This window comes from Dioscorea cayenensis, chromosome 17 (genome assembly GCF_009730915.1).
Source record: "Dioscorea cayenensis subsp. rotundata cultivar TDr96_F1 chromosome 17, TDr96_F1_v2_PseudoChromosome.rev07_lg8_w22 25.fasta, whole genome shotgun sequence".
Taxonomy (NCBI): Eukaryota; Viridiplantae; Streptophyta; class Magnoliopsida; order Dioscoreales; family Dioscoreaceae; genus Dioscorea; species Dioscorea cayenensis.
In genome coordinates this window covers 15,052,081-15,073,106 of record NC_052487.1, presented here as the reverse complement: position 1 = coordinate 15,073,106, position 21,026 = coordinate 15,052,081, and positions in this window count along the sequence as shown.

The following is a 21,026-nucleotide window of genomic DNA, read 5'->3' as shown; positions in this document are numbered from 1 at the left end:
CATTTATTCCACCGAGGCTTGTGCACGTCCCTGGGTCTTTAGTGGGTTCGCCCCGCTCCTCTTTCCCAAAAAAAAAAGAATATGAAATTATTATTATCATTAGTTGTGTTCGGATGAGGGTAATGATTAATAAGGAAAGGAAATTGGCACAAGTTTTAATACTAGCATTCGTTTGGATACATATAGGAATGGGAATTGAAACCTGATGTTTCAGAATTAAAAACTGATTTTCATTAATGGGTAGGAATTTATGGGATTTGACATATTTGCCCTTTTCTCATAACTACTTCAATATTTTTATATTTTGTAAAAATAATAATAATACTAGAACTATTTAATATAAATATTTAATTATAATCGTTAAAATGAATAATAATATCTAAATTATTTGAAAATGGAGTACTTTCATTTTTTCTTTATTAAAAAACGTACATCAAATATTTATTATTTATTAATAATAATAAATTATACTAATTAAAATTAATAATAAGTGAAGTGAATTATTTAATTAATATTTAGTAATAATTTAAGTAAATAAGATGTACAAAATATTTCACAAATTAAAGTTTTGTCATAAATAATATTTCAATATTACTTATTAACATTAAGGCAAAATAGTAATTTTATCACATTTTTCCCTTCTTTTTTTTCTGTTTTCAATGAATTTTATTCCAACCAAACACAGTTTTTATTGTCATCACAATTCCTTTCCATTGCCATTACCATTCCCATTCATTTATTCTTATTCCTATTCCGCAATTCAAACACACGCTTAGTTAAAAGAGCTCTTGGTAAATCAAATAAAATAGAGTCTATAGGACTAGAAAACAAAAGAAAAATCTCCAGAAACTAGAATACAAAAACAAATAGTAAACTAAAAATGCAAGCCTAAGCCTTTAATCCGCTTCATGAGCTAACTTGTTCCAGTCTCTGGGAATGGTTTCAATTCTGGAGCATCCAACTTCCATTTTTAACTGTCTCAACATCTCAACCTAGTGAACATTCCTCCACATGTTGTCACAATTATTGGAGTTGAGAGATTGGATTACACCCAAGCAGTTATTGAAAATGTTCCCAAAAGAGAATATTGACACATATCCGAATTGCGTGTGAACTGCAAGTGCACGGGTGTCAAAGTAATAATTACTCCGGTGAGTGGGTAATCGAATCCACAGGGAACGGAAGTATTAGTAGTAACTAATTCTTAGTTATCTAGTCGAAATCAATGGATGTGATGAAATTAACTAATTGCAAGAATATTAATAAGCAAGCAAATGGGCAAGATCGAAAGTAAAATGAGATCTCAATCAATAAAGATGAGGTACTCGGTGATGCTCCCTAGGATCTAACATGAAGCTCAGTATTCGCTAAGTACTTCTAAACCGAGTCTAATGAGTCGAGGTAATCCAAGAACAACTGGCCCTTGCCTCCAAGACGCCGGCACTAGTCCCCTACAAGGTCCCGGCGGACAAATCGCTCAATCTCAACACCTCACACTCCAAATTATCGCAATAAGCTCTAGGGATACCTAAGAGTGAAACCGATTCCTAAAGATGGATCCAACCCTATTTCCCGGCGAAGGATCCCTAACCCCCAACAAGGTCTAAGCGGAGAAATCTATCAATCTCACACCTCACACCAAATATGGTTGCACAGAATTTAGGGAATACGGAGATAGAAAACACTCATCAGAGGGAAAAGGGGACACTCCATTATCTCATGACTCACCCTCTCAACCCTCTTTAACCTTGGAGTTCTAACTCTAATGGAGACCTCTCTCATCAAAGTAACAAATCATGCATAGAGAATCAGCCACAATGATCAATAAAACATGTAAGCAAAGGGAACAGAGGATTAAAACTCAAATCAACTCGGATTTAATCGAAACATAAAGAAAATCAATACAAAAGATAAGATCCTAAGGTTCACATGCCCAAATATCTACTAGGGTTTAGCCCTCCATGGGGTAAGTTACAAAACAATGATTAATACAATGAATAGCAATATAAACCATAGAGAAAAACCCCCATGAATTCGTGATGATGGCCTTGATGGGTCGCTCAACGTCTTGAAGAATCCTTCTCCGATGCTAGGTTACCAAAGGCCCCCTCGATGCTATGACGGAGAGAAGATCGATCAAAGTTGGTGAATAACGACCCCCAATATCGCCAAAGACCTCCTCTAGAACCCTGGCCGCCTTGCCCTCTAAGTGCTCGCAAAAAGTCTCCAAAGAATAGGGCAAACGACCTATTTATAGTCCCAAAAAGTGGTTGTCACGTGGCTTCACGCCTCCGTGTGGATTTTCCACGCGCCCACGTGGGCTGCAGGAATTTCCATGCGGTCACGTGAATTCTGCTATAGTAAAATGCTGTAGTGTTTTGCTACATTACTTTGCTATAGTGCTCTTCACAACCGCGGTCCAAACATTCTTCTCTTGAGGCCATATGGTCGGGCACACGTCTATGTGGTAGGCTATAAAATTTTTCTTTATCGACGCATCCTTGAAAGGTCTTGCAATCTTCACAAAGAGAAGGAACATGAAGATGTGTCTTTCTTTCTGCCCTTCCAACTAGTAAATTGACTTGACTCTCCTTGGAAGTTGGCACACATCTCCACGTTCATGAACTCCTCTCGTGTCTTGGTCTTTGAATTGAACAATAACTCCCAACATTGTATTTTTATAGCTTATCTTTGCTTCCTTTTGAGCCTTCTATGCATGACAACACAAGTAAATAATTTAGCCTTGGATGGCAACATGAGGGACTAAATACATCTCCAACCATTCCAATAATAACAAGCCATCTCTTTCAAGTTAAGTAAAGAGTAAATGGAAGACACAATCTTATTGTCATTTGAAGATGGGAGTCAAACACAATTATTATCTGCATTTGAATTCACCAATCCTATCTTTAGTAATGGTGAATTAAAGGAGTAGCCAAAAATATTTTTTTATTAAAGCCTCTAAATTGACCAGTCCTATCTTTGGCAATGGTGAATATGTTTTTTTTTACATTAGAGCCATTTGAGAAGTTTCAAGATTTTAAATACCTAGGCCTTCTCAGATTTAGCAAATGTAGCTCTGTTCCAATTGATTAATGGAATGCCACTACCATCACTGGCTAGACTAAAGGAACTTCCTAGCCAGTTTAGATATATTATCAAAGACAAATTTTGGTACAGGGAAAGCAACTAACATGTTTATAGGTAAGAACATTTAAACACTATTTATGAGGGTAGTGCTCTCTATTGGAGATATATGTTATCAAAAGCTTTTTCTATATCAACTTTAGGTAACATCATTTCTTGGATAATTTCTTGGACAATTTCTTGGACAATTTTTCATTCATGGAATGGACAATTTCTTGGATAGCCAGAATGTTATCCAAGAAATTCCATCCATGTACAAAACCAGGTTACTTTATACTAATCAATTTTGGCAAAATGACTTTCAATCTGTTAGAAATGAGTTTAGTAACAATCTTATAGCATACATTACATAGGGAAATGGAACGATAACCAAAGACCTTGGGGTTATCTGTTTTTGGAATCAATGTTATAAAAGTATAGGCCCAAGAGTTAGGCAATGAAGATGTAGTAAAGATGTACCTAACTACCTCTAGCAGAACACCCCCAATATCCCTCCAAAAAAACTTTGAAAAACTCAGCATTAAAACTATGTGGCCCAGGACTCTTACTATTGGGGAAAGACATAAGGCTATTAAACACCTTATCTCTAGTCACATTCCTAATAAGGTGAACCTTATCATTAAGCTCAAGGGTTGGAAGATCAAGAGGTAAGGTCTATTTGAGATTAGATTAGAGCTAGGAACTATTATTGCCCTAGAGATTGGCATAGAAATTTAGGAAGGTCCCTCAATACCTTGCCAATATTAATGGATAGTCCCCTTAAAGTCTGTAATATGGGTGATGGAGTTACTATGCTTGTGGATTCTAGTGCTATTTTGAGAAAACCTAGAGTTCTTATCTCCATTGAAAATCCAAACATTCTGGTTCTTTGAGCCCATTTTGAAGTATCTTGCCTCAATAAAGCATTATATCTATTATACAAGGACCTCAAAGCCACATGTTGATCTGGATAAAGGCTCTCAAACTCAACTTTTCAAGAGATAGAATCTTAAGCTCAATGTCTCTAATATTAACTTAATAGAATTCATGCCCCTAGATCTCCAAAGGTTAAGATTGTCTCTAGTGCGGGCTAGGAAATATGAAAAAAAAACAGAGCATAAGAGAAGATTTAGTCGAAGAGGTAAAGGCTTCCTAACAATATTATGACATTCCAAGTAGTCTAACCAATAGCTATTGAAATGAAAACCCTTGCTTTTAGATTAAAAGTGATGCCTAACAGATAAAAGCATTGGAGTGTGATCCAAATTAATTTTGGAAAGATGAGAATCAATTTAAGAGCTGAAATTTTTAGTCCCATAAGAATTAGCTAAATCTCAGTCTAATCTAGCCCAGTGTCGAGCAAAACCAAGTTGCCCATTGCACCAGGTTAAATTCATACCAACATAATTAAGATGCAAAACCAAAAACATTAGTACTTAAGTTGGTCATTCCCAAGGTGGCCAGTGAATATGAAACTATTGTTAAAAACATTTAAAAACACTTAAAAATGATGTTTGTATGCAAAATATTTTCCCTAATAAGACATTAGAGTTCTATGCAACCAAAAAGAAAGCTGTTGACAATATCTTTAGTTTGAACATTTTTCCAAAATTTTCAGTGACTTACTATAAATTTAATGGGAATTGTTTAAAAAAGGTTTTCATGTGAGGCACTAGAAACTAACATCACTTAAAAAAAAATGAAACTTTTAAAATGATGTGCAGTGGAGTGGCTAACAAGCGTGCTTGGCATCTCCACTATCCATCTAATCATCCTCTTTTATATAATCCCTCCCACCGACCTCCCAATTATCATCCTTTTCTTTTGTTAATCCTTAACAATGTTCATCTCTTCAACTACAAACTTAGCATTCAAAGGCTGCTCGGTGGTCATCAGCCATCCCAACATCAGAAGTCTTGCCACCACACTCTTGATCACCAACTTTCCTCTATAGTGACTTATAAACCATTTGACACTCCCATGGCCAAGAATTTCCATTTGTTCTACCAATTTACGAACAATGATTCCTCTATCTTTAACCTTCTTTGCAAACTCTCCAAAAACAACATCATCATCTCTGATCATACAAAGAAAATCAAGCTTATAATTTTCCAACGCTACAACAATCTCTTTTAGCTGCACCAATACAATGTATGTTTGAAAGCTAAAGTGTCTCGAGTGGAAGTTGAGGATAATGTTGTGGAGCATTGTCGATGATGGTTTAATTAATTTAAAGACATGATTGGGATGTTTAATTAAGTTTGAGCATAGGAAACACAAGATATGGGAATCCTTGTGCTATGGAATATTTTTTTAATATAAAATATTTTTAGCTATAAATTAGTGTTTGCTCTTTATAGAGCTACCCTTGCCTAATTTTATACCAGATTTTGAGTTTTACTTGATGTTTTAGCTCGATTGCAGATTATATCAGTGATTCATTTGAGTTTGACAATGTACTGTGATTGTATGTTTAAAAAAAAACTTAGATAAATAATTAGGAAAAAAATAAAATATTAAATCTTGTCATATATTGGGATCCATCTAGTTATATGAGAGCTCAGTGTATGAGCCTTTGAGGTCATGAGGAATGTATTTGGTATCGTATTTGGAGAAGATGATTTTAAAACACCAGTTTTCATTAAAAGCCCCCTATTGATAGCCTTTGGGAGCATAATACTAGTGTCCTATCCTTTGGGGCATGTATACACATAAGACATAGTTATCAGATTATCTGATCATGAAATTATTAGTTTACTAGCTTATTAACTATGGCCATTGACTAAAAGTGTTGAGGTTTGATGCATAAGAGACTAATTAGTTGATTGTTATACTTTATTTATGAAATGCTTTGTTTGTTATGCCAATGTTGTGTTATGTTATTTTTGTCTTTTAGCATTTTTATATCAGATATACTGCCATTTGACATGTTATATTTAGACTATGTATGTTATTGATAATTATCATGTTTCAAGTTTCTTATATGTCTCTCTGTGTGTGTGTGTGTGTGTGTGTGTGTGTGTGTGTGTGTGTGTGTGTGTACTCTATTTACATTATTTGATATTAAATCGAGTAACCACTACCAACTAACCAGAATATGGGCTTAGATACAGGAATAGAACCCCCACTAGTAGATAGAGTTGAGGTTAGCTAGATTTGGGATTTAGTCTTTTGCAATCTTAATTTAGATTTTATGAAAGAACTCTTCCATATTTAGATATTTGTAAAACTCTTGTGTATTGGAAGTTTATATATGCACATTTTAAGAGGATAGATAATGCAACCCCTTCTATTAGTTTCTTCTAATTGGATTACTCAGTTGTAGGAAGAAAGCCTAACTAGTCGGGTGCCACATTCATCATAATTGTAAATATGAGTATGGCAAAAATCAATTTTGATATATAAGAATTACACATCAAGGTGTAAACTTAGACAAAACTATTTAGTTTGAAGCTAATATTGTTGTGCCTTAAGTCAAAATTTTTGAAAGCTAAGAAGCAAAAGCCTTGGAAAAACCTCATAAAGAATGTTAATACTTATGAGTTATTTGTAAGAATTCAATTGATTAATAAAGAAAATGATTTGAAATCTACTAACCTTTTGAGAAATGGAAAAGCTAATAATCCTAGTTTATAAAGGTCACCCTATTGTGTGTGAAACAACTGTGCAAGTACACGCACGTGTTTCCAGCAAGTAATAAAGTGATAAATAGAGTGTCAATACTATGACGAATTATAGAAGAATTTAAATACTAAAAGTAACACAATTTAATATTAATCAAACAATCAATTAATCGGTTGTTTTATTTATTGAAAATAAACAAAGCAGGAGTCGGTGAATATTAATATATGAAGACTTAGGATTGTGAATCTCTTTAATCTCTCTGGTGACAATTCTTATTTTCATATATCAAATCTTAATGAGTGAGCTATTATACTAGAGTATTTTCAGTATATAAAAGCATCTCCCAATGTTAATTAGGCACATCTAGCCTTATCAATTCACTTTATTTGTATGAGAATTATTTAAGCTTAGATTCATTAAGAATTATCTAAGCTTATATTCATTAAATACTATCTATATTAAGATGCATAAGGTTTATTGGCATATTTCTATGCTATAAACAAAACAATGTTTGATCGACATACAATATTTGATATGTGGTCTTCCCTAAAGGGAAATCTAGGGTTCCCAAATCAATCTAGATAATGGCCAGTCAATCATAGAAAGTATTAAGAATAGAATCTAGTACACAACTTAAAATCATTAAAAACGAAGAAGATAAAGAAAATCTTGAAGTTCTATTATGAAATTAAGCTTCATTGAAACCCTAGAAAATCTATCTAGTTAATAAGAACCATAGGAATTATCATTAAATATTCCATAAATATATAAAAAAGGAATATGTAAAGCTCCCATTGGAATTCCCCTCCTATATTCTAAATCGATCCATCATCTTCACGTTATTGATCCTTTGTAGAGTTCTTCAAAGTTGATAGTTTGAGTGGGTGATTCAGCATGATAGGTGAATCCCGCTATATGAGTTTTTTTCAATTAAGATCATATGGCAACCTCTTTTAAGTCCTAGTTGGAATAGAATATCTTACTTAGATAACCTCTGTTACAATTGAATCTTGCTTGAACATTATTTCTTTCGATACTATTTGGAAAAAATTAAGAGTTGTATAAGTTTTATTCTTGCTTAAATATCATGTTTGTGGATAACCTTTTTTTAGTTCAAGTTGTAATAGAAAAATAACTTTGACTCTTCAAGAAAATAGGGGCATCATGAGTTCAAGTGGAAATCGGAGCTAAAGTGCCATTGTTGGTGTGTTTATTTTTTAATTTAAAAAAAACATGTGTCAGTCCTTTAAAATCTAAATGAAATGATTGTCTTATGTGTTGGAAGGCTAAGCTCTACAACTTTGTTATTTATGATCTAATGATTAAATCATCCAATAACTTAGTTGCTCTTAAGATTGTAGCTCAGTCTTTGTTTTTTATCTTTTTCTCTCTCTTTTACCCTTCATTCATACTTTCAAACTAGAGAATAAGGAAATATTAGATTAAAGCCTCAATTCGTTTAATAACCCTTAATCATTAAATTTTAAACAAAACGAAGATCAAAATGATGAAAAAATTATTCATCTATCTAATGCGAAAATACCCTAGGTGATTCTTGGGTAATAAAATTTGAAAATGGAATTAATTCTTGGGTAATCCCTTGCTAAATTTACTTAGGGATTATTTCTTGGGTGATCCTTGGGTAATAAAATTTGAAAAATGATATTATTCTTTGGGCAATCCTTCGCTAACATAAAAATAAATTTTAATTATTCATTTGAAGTTTATATTACAAATTATAATACAAAAAGGCTGTATTAAATCATTCATTTAGAACAATCATTTTTTTCTAAATATAATGTGCTAAAAATAATAATTATAATGTATCATAATCAAGTTCCAAAGGTTATATTAAACCTTACCAAAGGCATTAAACAAGTAACACAATTCATATCGTAAACATGTACAACCGCACATAGATACCATAAGTGGTAAGTAGTAAAACTCAGAAGTGAGTATCACAAGCTAGCAACAAATATGACAAATAAGTCACAACATATGAATAATAACTATCTAACTAGGTGGAGTAGGATCAACACTTTCATCATGACGTCCTTGATTTATTTGAGAAGGTGCTTGATTTTGAGATAGATATAATTGTAGTATCCACTTCATTTTAGCCATCTCTTGTTGAGTTTCTTGAAGCTCTTGGTGATACCACTCTTCTTGGATTTGTAGTTGATTACTCTTAGATGCTAACTCATTTTGTAAATCTTCATTATTTTCCATAGAATGAGATGTTGCAGTTGTGACATTGGCATTTGAATTGGAACATCCATAATAGGAAGATGCTTGAGAGCGAAGACCATAGAATTTTCATTTTTTTTCTCTCCACCAACATCTTCAATATAAAGGTTCAATTCATCTATCTAAAGTAGGTCATGGGTTTCCTAATCTAGATTCTACAGAAGATGCATGTTGTTTGAAGCTTAACATCTTATTCTACATTAAAGACAAATGTCAATAATGTAGACTTATAAAAGGAACATAAAAAACTTACATTAAAATGTCATGGGTTTAGAAATGCTTAAATTGATTGTTTTTCACTTGAGATCCATAAAAGTTTCACAATCATGTTTCTTAGTATGAATATGCAAGAAAAGCTTATGTGGAGAGCCTTTTTGACCCAATTTAGATTCCTATATCAATAACAAATATTAAAATTTTTAGGCAGCATGTAATAGAGTAATTTGCAAAATAAAATAGAAAAGAAAACAATCTCAATACATTTAAAATCTTATATTTATACTTACAAACTTCTTTCCACACTCAACATGAGATATTAATCCTCTTGTATGGCATGATGACCCAGCAACACTACGTCAATTTTTAGAATTTATCTCTTGTTTCTTTTGAAATGCAAGCTTATCCCAGGAAACATTCCAATGTTTATACTCCTCCTCAGTTAGATACTCTAGCTTCTATATTATTGAGGATCGAACAATGAGGAGTGGATCTAAGCAATGGCAAGAAAAAAGAAAACAATCACACACAAAGAGACAAGGGATTTTACGTGGTTCGGTTAAAAAAAAACCTATATCCACAGCCGCACTAGTATCAATTCTTTCACTCACAATTAGGGTTTACACTAACATAGATATTTACAGAGAGAAGAATAAAATGAGTCAAAAAATTCCCATATCAGACTGGGCTTTAAATAACATTTTTTCTTTCAGGGGTGCTACCCCTAAGAAAACCCAACAAGGCCCCCACTGAGGCACTTGTGCCCTTGGACTCTTGCAAGCGACGGGGTTATGTATGGTCAGGGCAAACAATAGACTCCACATACTTAACAATCTCCCACTTGGAGGCTGATCACATCATCAATTGCACTCACACACATGTAAACCCAAATCTGGAATGAGTAACTTCAACTAATGTGCCGCTAATGGATGTGTGATGTGTGTGAGTTAAATATGCAAATAATATCAAAGTCCATGACTACCGCAAGTGTACAGGTCATCAAGTAATACCTCATAGGTGAACACGAGGGTCGTATTTCCCCAAGGAATGGTGAGATGCTCCTATTACTTTCTTTTCATTTAATCAATAGCCTAAACATTTACGTTGTTTCTTTATCCTACTTCCACAATTTATTACATAATACAATTGGAGAATCGTTAAGCACAAGTAGAAGGAGCTTGAGTGGTTGAATGATATTTATCTTGATTAATATTTATGATAGGCATTGAGTATGACAATCGTATTCTAAAATTGAACCGGGGGAATTTGAAGGCCTATTAGTCTCAATTTCTTGGCAACTAGTTCTAAATCACTAGGAACTTAAGGTGAAATCTCTTCCTATCCCAGCCTCCTATGTTTGCCTTAAGTACGAGAATTCCTCTAGAAGGGACAAATCAATCCCTAAACCTAAGGGGCAATCAATCCCTAATCTAGAAACCTAGCTATGCCTAATTTCTTAGCACATACATAGATCTATCATAGCATGTGTGTTCTTAATGTAGGGGCATATCTTCTTCATCCACATTAACAAGAATATCAATCAAAGAGCATGCAATGAATCACATAAACTAGAAAGATTTATTGAATTAAACAATCAGGATTGATATAAGTCCCGTTTGACGATTCTGCTGCTAGTTTTGAAAAAAAAAAAAAGAGAAAGACAGGGGTCGCTAGGAAAGAAAAGCTAATAATTGAGAGACTTAGACATACGATTCCTCTCAAATTGGGTTCTTATGGATCATAAAATAACAAATAAATAAAGAGAGAGCCATAAGACCAAAGAACAAATATGTGTTTAAAAAATTCCTAAACCAACCCCCTCCAATAGGTCTTCGAAGGTTGAGGGTGAGAGGATCCCAAGATTGACAAGACGGTGCTGAATCTCTTCGCGCACCCTCCTCTAACGATGATCGTTGAATTACCCTCGAGAAACTCACCAGAATATGCTAAAATATACTTGAAAGTCATCTCCAGCTGCTTAGATTGTTGCACAACCGCAAGCATATGGTTTTTTCAAGTAGTAATTAAGATATCGATCCCACTAAGACCAAGTGTGATTACTAATCTATTACAACAATAGGCTATCTAGGCAATTAAAGGTGTGAAGATGGGAAAATCAAAGCAATAAAGCAGGAGAAATTGCACAAATGGGGAATGTAGAGATACAAGGGTGTGGACTATAAATCAGATTTAAGTCAACAGCCTAGGCTTGGGAACTCACCACAAAGATTAATGAAAGATGTGCTTGGATCTCAACTTGATTTAGGTAGATCAATTGAAGGGTAATAATCCTTAATTACTTTTCACTATCTTTTAAGAGATAACAAGTTGATTTTGAATAAGCCAACCCCTACTATTGTGGTAGATGAACTCCTTCAAAACCTTATTAAGCTCAATGATTAAACAATAAACCCTCAAGAAATACTCTTCAATAATTTCAGGACTGACTTAAGAAATTTCGAGATCTAGAATAACCTTTCAGTTATTTTTGATCCCTATGATAAAGCAAGCAAGTTCTTTCACACTCCAAGCTAATCAAACACAAATCTTAAGCCAATTCAAAATAATCTACTATTAATTATAAAAGATCCATACGAAAGAAACAACCACATTATTTATCACTACTTTGGGCTAATCTCAAACCTATAGAGAAGTTCTACACTTCCATATCTTAATTACAAAAGAAAACAGGAAAGATAAAGGCTATGCAAGAACATAGCACAACAAGACTTAGAAAACCCCCTATGTTGCCCACAAAGGCTTGATCCTCAAACTTCCAGCCTTCTTCTTCTCCTTTTTCCTCCCTTTTTGAGTCTTTAGAACTTCCTTTCTCTCTTCTCTAGCCACCACCCTTCTTCCCCTTTGCTTTTCATGCCCTAAAAACCCTCAATTAATGTCTTTTATACCAAGTGTTAGGAGCTGGGTTCTAGTTACTTTTACAGACCATAGGTGGGTTGTGTATCTTGGAAAAGCTGGCCCACCTGGTAAATGTTGTCATTATTCTCTTTGCCTTTGGAATACCCTCAGTTTATCAGAGCTTTGGGTCAACTCTAGCTTTGTATATGCAAAGTAACTAAAATAAGTAGTTTGTACAAAAAGGAAGAAGAATTCATTACAAATGCTAAGAAAATGCATACTTAATAAAGTATTAACCACTAAATGCATGATGATAATTATGCAGTTTTTATATACAACAAACTCCCCCAAGCCTAAATCCTTGCTTGTCCTCAAGAAATGCTACAATCAAACATCATGCCAAGGGGAAATACACAGAAATCATATGACAATATTGTTTAGCACAAGACACAAGCATAATTGTAAAGCCAGTTCATAAAGGACATGAAGCAATTGGCCTTGCCATAGGATGGAATGCACACAACATCACAAAAGAAAATTTATTCATCCCACATGCAAATGGTCTTGGGTTTTAAAATAGGATATAAAGATGTAAGGAAACTTAAATACCTCTTGACACTTCTTACACATATCAATAGCCCTATTGTTTATTTTGAGGGATCGATAGGACTTCATCAACAACACAACTTTACTTTTTTTTTTTACTTTGTCTGACTAATGTAGACTGTACTATTTTTTTTTGGAGCATGCACAAGCTGGTTAGGCACAAGAGCCACCCAACTAATTATTACAACTCTACATAAACACATTCGTGCTTCAATAGCAATTAGCCATTGAAAGCAGAGGAATACTGTCATAGACCTCTTTTTTCTTTTCTTTTCTTTTTTCCAAAACATTACCTATGTCATTTTTCTCTTATTCGAGATTTTAACTAGGGTAAATAAAATGTTATGGGGCCACAAAATCAATAGAAGGATTTATAGCAAAAATATATACTGAGGTTAAGCTCACAAGATCACAAGTAATGGGATTAGCAAATTTAAACTCATGTAAGTACTAAGTGTGCATCCCAATCACCATTAAGCAAGAGCAACTATTCCATGCCTTCTATGTGTCATGCCAAACAATTTATCATAAGAATTCTGAAAGAATATGATGGATGAGTGGAAATGTTTATGTGAATGCCATGACATGTACAGTGATGGGATGGTAAATTATAGTGCAAAACGTGTTATGGTATGCAATGCTAGGTGAATGCAAGACTACTACTAAACTAACTCCCCCAAACTTAATTTTTGCATTTTCCTCAATGTTAGAAATTTAATTAAAAATAGACAAATGGGGTAGATCTAACCGAATCAAGAAGGAGATGGTGAGAAATGGCTTTGCGCGATGTGGTAAGGGCTGCAAAAATGCTCTCAAGGTTATCTGCTAGTTGTGGTGGTGTCAAGGTTAGTGTTGAGATGGTGGTGGAATTCAGGCCGGTAGGTCGGAAAGAAGTTTTCTAGTTCATTTTCAGTCAGAGCACAGTCCATACCCATGGTCTGCAACACAACCCGCCTGTGTTTCTTACCAACTGTATGTGGCGAGTTCATTCTGATTAACAACGATTGTCCTGTACATTACAACATCAAGCAAGTCTGGGGGCATCCATGAATGAATCTAGTCTTGCATAAAGCTTTCATACAAGAATTAATTAACATAAACAAATTCAAACACAAAGAACATCAAAAGAAACTAAAGCTTGGGATGACTCCCAAGCGAGAATTCGTTTAAGGTCATGAGCTCGACCCTTTGATTCATGAATTCAATTGCGGGGGAGGGGAGGCTCGGGAGGGCATAGCTTTTCCCTTTATTAATGGGCTTCCCAATAATGTAATCAGATTCAAACAAAATTTTATGCATGTAAATTGAAGGATGTCTCCCTTTTGGATCATCAATGGTGTATCCTATATCATTTTGGTGTAATCTAAGCTCTTTTAAGAGTTTTTCAGATTTTTATATGCTTAGACTAGCATTTGTGATCACAGGATTTGTGAAAGTTGGTCCAAGAAACTCGTCCCTGTGGGTGGATGGGAAAGGTTTTAATTCTACCTTTGGAAAATTGCATTCTTCTGGGTTGTGTACTAAAGAAATTAGCTCTAGGATTTTAGTTTTGGTCTGCTAACACTACATAAATTCTTGGTTTCCAGCAGTTGCTCATAATCTCCAGTTCCACCATATTCATCATCTTCTAATTCATCTCGTATTAACCATGTCTAGAGTGGATCTTTGAAGTAGTGTTTGGGCTTCTCTCTTTTGACAAACATTTCAAGTACCCTGCAACAAGAACTTTTAACAGAGGAGCACTTAACAGAATTAGCTAAATCAAATTCTACTTTTTCTTAACCGATGGTTAAAGAAAGCTTGCCATTTTTAACATCAATGATGGCCCCTACAGTAGATAAGAAAGCTTCTCTTTTTTTCTTGATGGATGGTTAAAGAAAGCTTGTCATTGTGAGGCCGTTGTTGCTTACAGTGGTTCCATGCTATCATGGCTTGATAACGGCAGTGGTGAGTGTAGACAATGGCCGTGGTGATAAGTCACCACGCCCATTGTAGGCTGTGGTCAAACTCTGATTCAATAACTTAGCATCTTTTGCTTCAAAACACCCCTGAATTCACTTTTTCCCATAAAATAGAAATAAAGGTTGTGGTGAACAAAAGAATGATATTTTGTACTAGTTAGGTGCTAAATATGTCAAATTCCATGCTGAATACAGTGTAAATGATATAGAAAATATGAACTTCCTAGTACTTATCAGATTCCTTCTCATCAATCATATCTGAAGGTTAGTTGAAACTTTGTAAAGCTTCAACTTCTCTATAGTAACCACCTTGGTCAACATATCTGCATGATTATTTGAGCCAGAGATTTTCATCAAGGACAAGATGCCACCATTGATCAATTCTGTAATAAAATGATACCTTAGTTGTATGTGTTTTGTTCTAGCATAAAACACAGGATTCTTAGCAAGATGAATAGGAATCTAACTATCACTATAAGAAGCACTGTCAGTCTATTTCTTTCCTGACTCCTCAAGAAGATTTTCCAACCAAATCATCTCCTTACCAGCTTCTGAGATGGCCATATATTCTGCTTTTGTATTAAAAAAAAGCAATACTCTTTTGAAGTTAAGACATCTAACTAACTGTTGCGCTTCCTAAAGTAAAAATATACCCAGTAGTATTTTTTTCTTGTATCCAAACAACCACCCAAATCTGCATTAGAAAATCCTTCCAAAATAATATCTCTGCTTCTAAAACATAATGCAACTTTGGAAGTACCTTTCAAGCAGCATAATAGCCATTTAACTACTTCCCAATGCTCTCTCCCTAGATTAGACATGAATCCGTTAACAACTCCCGCTACATGAACAATGTCTAGCCTTGTGTGTATGTTTGCATACATAATGCTACCAATTGCAGATACATATAGGACTTTAGCCATAACTTTCTTGTCTTCATTCGTTTGAGGTAACTATTTCTTTGTGAGATTGAAGTGACTTCCCAAAAGCGTACTTCTGATCTTAGCATCTTGGAGACTGAACTTTTCCAACACTTTTCCAATATACTTTTCTTGGGATAACTTTAGAGTACCTTTAGCTGAATCCCTGCTAATGTTTATACCAAGTATTTTTCTTCGAAGTACCCAAATCCTTCATACAATAATAATATGATATATGATAAATCATATTTCTTCAAATAACAACAATGATCAAAAGCATATCTATTATACCTTCTCCTTCTCATGAAGCTGTCAAACTTCAAGTACCATTGTCTTGGTGCTTGCTCCAAACCATGTAAATTTTTTCTCAACTTACAGACCAAGTTTTCTTTCCCATCTACTTGAAAACATTCTGGTTGTGCCATGAAGATATCTTCCTTAAGATCACCATGCAAGAAAGCAATCTTAACATCTAGCTGTTCTAAATGGAAGTTCTCTACAGCCACAATACTCAACACAAGTCTAATAGTAGTCATCTTGACCACATGAGAGAAAAACTCATTGCTTTGCCTTATACCTTTTGTTTCCATCATGCTCTTCCTTGATTATATACACTCACTTATTCTACAAAATCTTCTTCCCTGCTGGTAACTGAGTTAATGACCAAGTCTCATTCTTCTCAAAAAAACTCATCTCCTTCTTCATGGCTAACTCCCACTATGTTGAATCAACCATTTGACATTGAGGCTCACCATCTTCAGTCAAAAACAAGTAATTTGCTGAAGGAGGATATCTCTGTCGAGGTTGTGAAACTCTATTAGATTTCCTCAATTCTGCCTCTAGAATAACTGGAATTGCATCAGCTATATTTCCATTCCCTGAACTCTCACTATGTCTTGTGATGAACTCTCCGCAAGTACATGGATAGTTACAAGTAATAGAGTGGTACCCCCTGGGGGATAGGGTTGTCGAACCTCAGGGACTAGACTTCTAGTACTAATTAATCCTCTAATGTCTAGCAAATCAAAGGGTTGGTTGAAAGGTTAAAAAAAGTAAATAAGAATAACAACATAAGGATAAAATTAACATTTAGACTAGGATGGAGTTTTTGACAACAAGAGAGCAATGCCCCGGGAATATTCCTATGTGCTCGAGATACTGACTTGAATCTAATGCCTACCACGGTACATTCTAAGATCCTTGTGGGTGCTCAAAAGCTTTGTTGCATCTACAGCTCTCAAATACGTCAAGGGTTGGAAATGCAACTATGAGCATCATACACGTCGAGTTTTACAACTACGCTAGGCAATCACAACCACGCCAATCCACACACATCAAGTTTTACACAAATATCTACACAAATCAAGCACATCAAGTTATGAAAACACATGAAAAACACAAGAATGCATTAAAACTCCATAAGCAAAAGAAAACAAGTATTCAAAGTATCAAGAACAACATAGTTCAACATCCCGGGTCACCGTGAAATGGTTAGCCCTCATGATTTGATACAACTTAGAAGAAGGAAAGAGAGAAATATGGTAAGAATTCATGATCTACCTCTTTACAAATCTCCTCTCGATTGTGCTTCAGAAGCATCATGGATGAGCTAGCTCCACTTCCCTTAAGGCTCTAACTCGACCTTGATCCCCTTAAATGGTGCGGTGAAGCTTGATCTTCATACTCATCAATGCTCTCCCGGTGGAGAAGAAAATCCCCAAACAAAGATGAGGAGAAACCCTAGAATCTAGAGTTAAAAAGGGTGTTTTGGGGCTTGACACTATCTAAGCATGGTGGTTCTTAGACCATGCTATTTGTGAGACTCTGAATGAATTAGCTAAGTATCAGCCAGTGATATTCACGGGGTGAAGCACAGTCATGCTTCACCCGTGCTTTGCTTGAGCAAGACTGTGCACGAAGCATTCTGGGTATGCTTCCCCTTTGAGCATTTGGTGCTTCGATTCCAAAGATATTCACGAGGATAAACATGACCGTACCTCGACCGTGAATGGCCTGGAAGCACCCCCTACTTATTCAGATACTCAAACAACTTCAAGCAGAGCAAATCACGAGGACAGAGTACGATTGTGCTCTACTCGTGCTTGGCTTGGACACTTAGAAAAATCTTCATTCTTTGCTTGTTTTGTCCTCGAATTCACTCCTAATTGCTTTGAACCCAAATTTCCTGTACCATGAACAAAAACACCCAGAGCAGGATCGACTACATATAAAAGGTGCTAAAAACAAGGAAAAGTATGAATTGAGAGTAAGAAAAACATGTTACGAATTGCAATCATCATCTTACAAGATCATCTTTGATAATATCATCCAACAGGACATTTTATTTTTCATTATATTTCCTTGTAGCCTTAGAATTGGTTGCATGTCTATCCTTGTACATTACATTCTCATTGAATGTGACATCCCTGCTCTTGATCACTTTTTTGCTTAACTCATCCTAGAAATGATACCCCATAGCATCTGAACCATAGCCAAAGAAGACACACTTCCTTGCTTTTAGATCAAGCTTATTTATGTCAAAATCTTTAACAAACACATAGGAAACACATCCAAATACCTTCAAGCGTGAAAGAGTGACTTATTTGCCTTGCCGCTCCTCCTCAAGAATCTTGAAGCCAAAGGAACTGAGGGTCCTCAATTAATGATGTAAGCTACCGCATTCACTGAATCTGTCCACAACATTTTCAGCAATTCTGCATGAAGCCACATACTCTTTTCCCTCTCATTCGAAGTTCTATTAATCATTTTAGTAATCCCATTCTGTTGAGGTGTCTCAAGAGTAGTTTTCAACATTCTAATCCCATTCTCAACACAATAATCAACAAATTCGGAGCTACTATATTCACCACTATTATCAGACTCCAAACAGTTGAATTTTAAGCCTCTTTCATTCTCATCAAGGGCTTCCACATCTTGAAGGTAGCAAAAACATCAAATTTATGCTTCAAGAAATAAACCCATACCTTTCAAGTAGAGGCATCAATAAAGGTGACACAGTAGTGTGATCCTCCAAATGAAGCAATTGATGTTAGCCCATACACATCTGTATGAACTAGCTCCAGCCTCTCAACCTTGGTTGGGTATCTTCCCTAATTTTGCAAAAGTGACACTTTTCTACTTCCTAAGCACACGGTTCACAGAAACTAACTTCCACATTCTTCAATTTGGGAATTTTCCCCTTGAAGACTAGCATCTTTATACCGTTCTCACTCATGTGGCTGAGTCTTTGGTGTGACAGAGTTAAAGGATCACCTATACTAATGACTACATTAGCTTCATTTGATGATAGTTCAACCATTTATAGACTCCCCTTCCTCCAACCACAAGCAACAACCAAACTTCCTTTGATTATTTTCCACTCACAGTCTAAAGATGACATGATATTCCTAATTATCTAATTATCCCACAAAGATTAGCATCCTCTTGAGACCAATAATATATCCCACATTACTTAATATCCAAATAGTACCTAAGGAAGTTTTCAAATTGATATCTCCCATGCCCATAATCTCCAATCTCTCATCATCCACAAGATGAACTTTACTGAAATTTTCACTCCTAAAATTAAACATCATATCCTTACAATGAGAACCATAGAATGAAGCATTGGAATCCATGATCCATGATTCAATCAGACACTCAACACAGCAAACCACTGCATTATCTACATCTTCATTTGTTGTATTAACAGACTTATCTTCCATTTTTCTAGGGGATGAGGAAGTGGTGTATTGATTTTGAAAGTGGCCAGTCTTCTAGCAATTCCAGCATGTTATATACTTGTGTTTTTTGGGACTACTCTTCTTTGACTTTGACCTACCACGCCACTAATTCAACCTTTTTTTAATTTTTTTTTCCTTTACTTTTTGTACTCAGTAAAGAACCTGATAACTCTCCAGAATTTCTCCTTTGAATATTGACAAGAGGTACGATTAGGTCTGCATATACTGCAATTGTATGGTTCATCAAGTAATACCTCGTGGATGAGCATGAGGGTCATATTTCTCAGAGAACAGCTTGAGGTACCTATTACTCCCTTAATCAATAGCCCGAATGTCTACAGTGTTTCTTAATTCTACTTCTACAATTTAATTGATATAATACAGTTGAGGATCATTAAGTGAAATTGGAAGGAGTTTGGGTAACTGTATGAAGATTCCCTTAATGATCACTTGTAAAATAGTGTTAAGGGTGATGATTCAATCTAGTATTGGACCGGGGGATTCAAGAGCCTACTAGCCCCAAGCTCTTGGCAACCAGGACTGAAACACTAGGAACTTAAGATGAAATCTCTTTCACCCCAGCCTCCTATATCCGCTTGAAGTTCGAGAATTCCACTAGAAGGGCAAATAAAACCCTAATCTGGAAATCTAGTAATACCTAATCTCATAGCGCATGCATAGATCTAACAGAGCATGGTGTTCTAATGTGTGGGCATATCTTCCTCATCACATTTAACAAAATATCATTAAACAAACATGTAGTGAATCATAAAAGAGTAAAAAGAATATTGAATTGCCAATAAAGAATCACAAGTAACAATCAAGATAAATTTACATGAAATTCCCCTAGAATTGGTATCCTCGAATGGATATAAAAGTATTGATGAACGAATAGCAATAATCCACAAGAAATATAGCAAAAGAATTCTTATACTAACTCCCTCCAATATGGTCACCGATGGTTGAGGTTGAGGTTGAGAAAATCCCAAGATTGTTAAGAGAACACCGAATCTCTTCGTGTGTTCTCCATTATTGATGCACATTGAATCTCCCTTGAGAAAATTACTGGAATTTGTTGAAATCTTGCTAAAACTCATCTCCAGCTGCACAAGTCTCTAGAAATCCACCCACCTCTACCAAGTTCAGTAAAAGAATCCTCCCTGGAATTGTAAACCCTAGGGTATTTATAACCCAAGTCTGGCATGGCCTCTCAAAGCCCGTTGTGAAGACCGTGGTGAGTAAGTTTGTTGCTTGGGCCATAAGTCTTTTCCTGACAAGGTCTATCGTGATGTTGTGTAGATTGGTCATGGTTGTTATGATTCACAACGGTCATTGTTCAAGCTCTTATGACTTCTGTGTTGTTCTCTGTGATTCCATGTTGACACTACTAGATAACGGTCATGATAGAAGTGGACAACGGCTATGGTGAGATTTCATCATGGCTGTTGTGAGCTGTAATGATGCTCTGGTTCAATAGGTTGACCTATTTTATTTCAGAATGCCTCCATATTTACTTCTTTGGCCCTAAGATAAAAAAAAAAGCTCATGGTAAACAAAAGAATGAAATTATGTGCTGTTTTGGTACTTAACATGTAAAATCTCATGCTAAATGTAGTATAAATGATATGTAAAATACACACTTTCAAGCACTTATCAAATATCCTCTACAAGGATCAAATTTTGAATCCCTTCATAGGTCAGCTTAGCAACACCAAATGAACTACTAA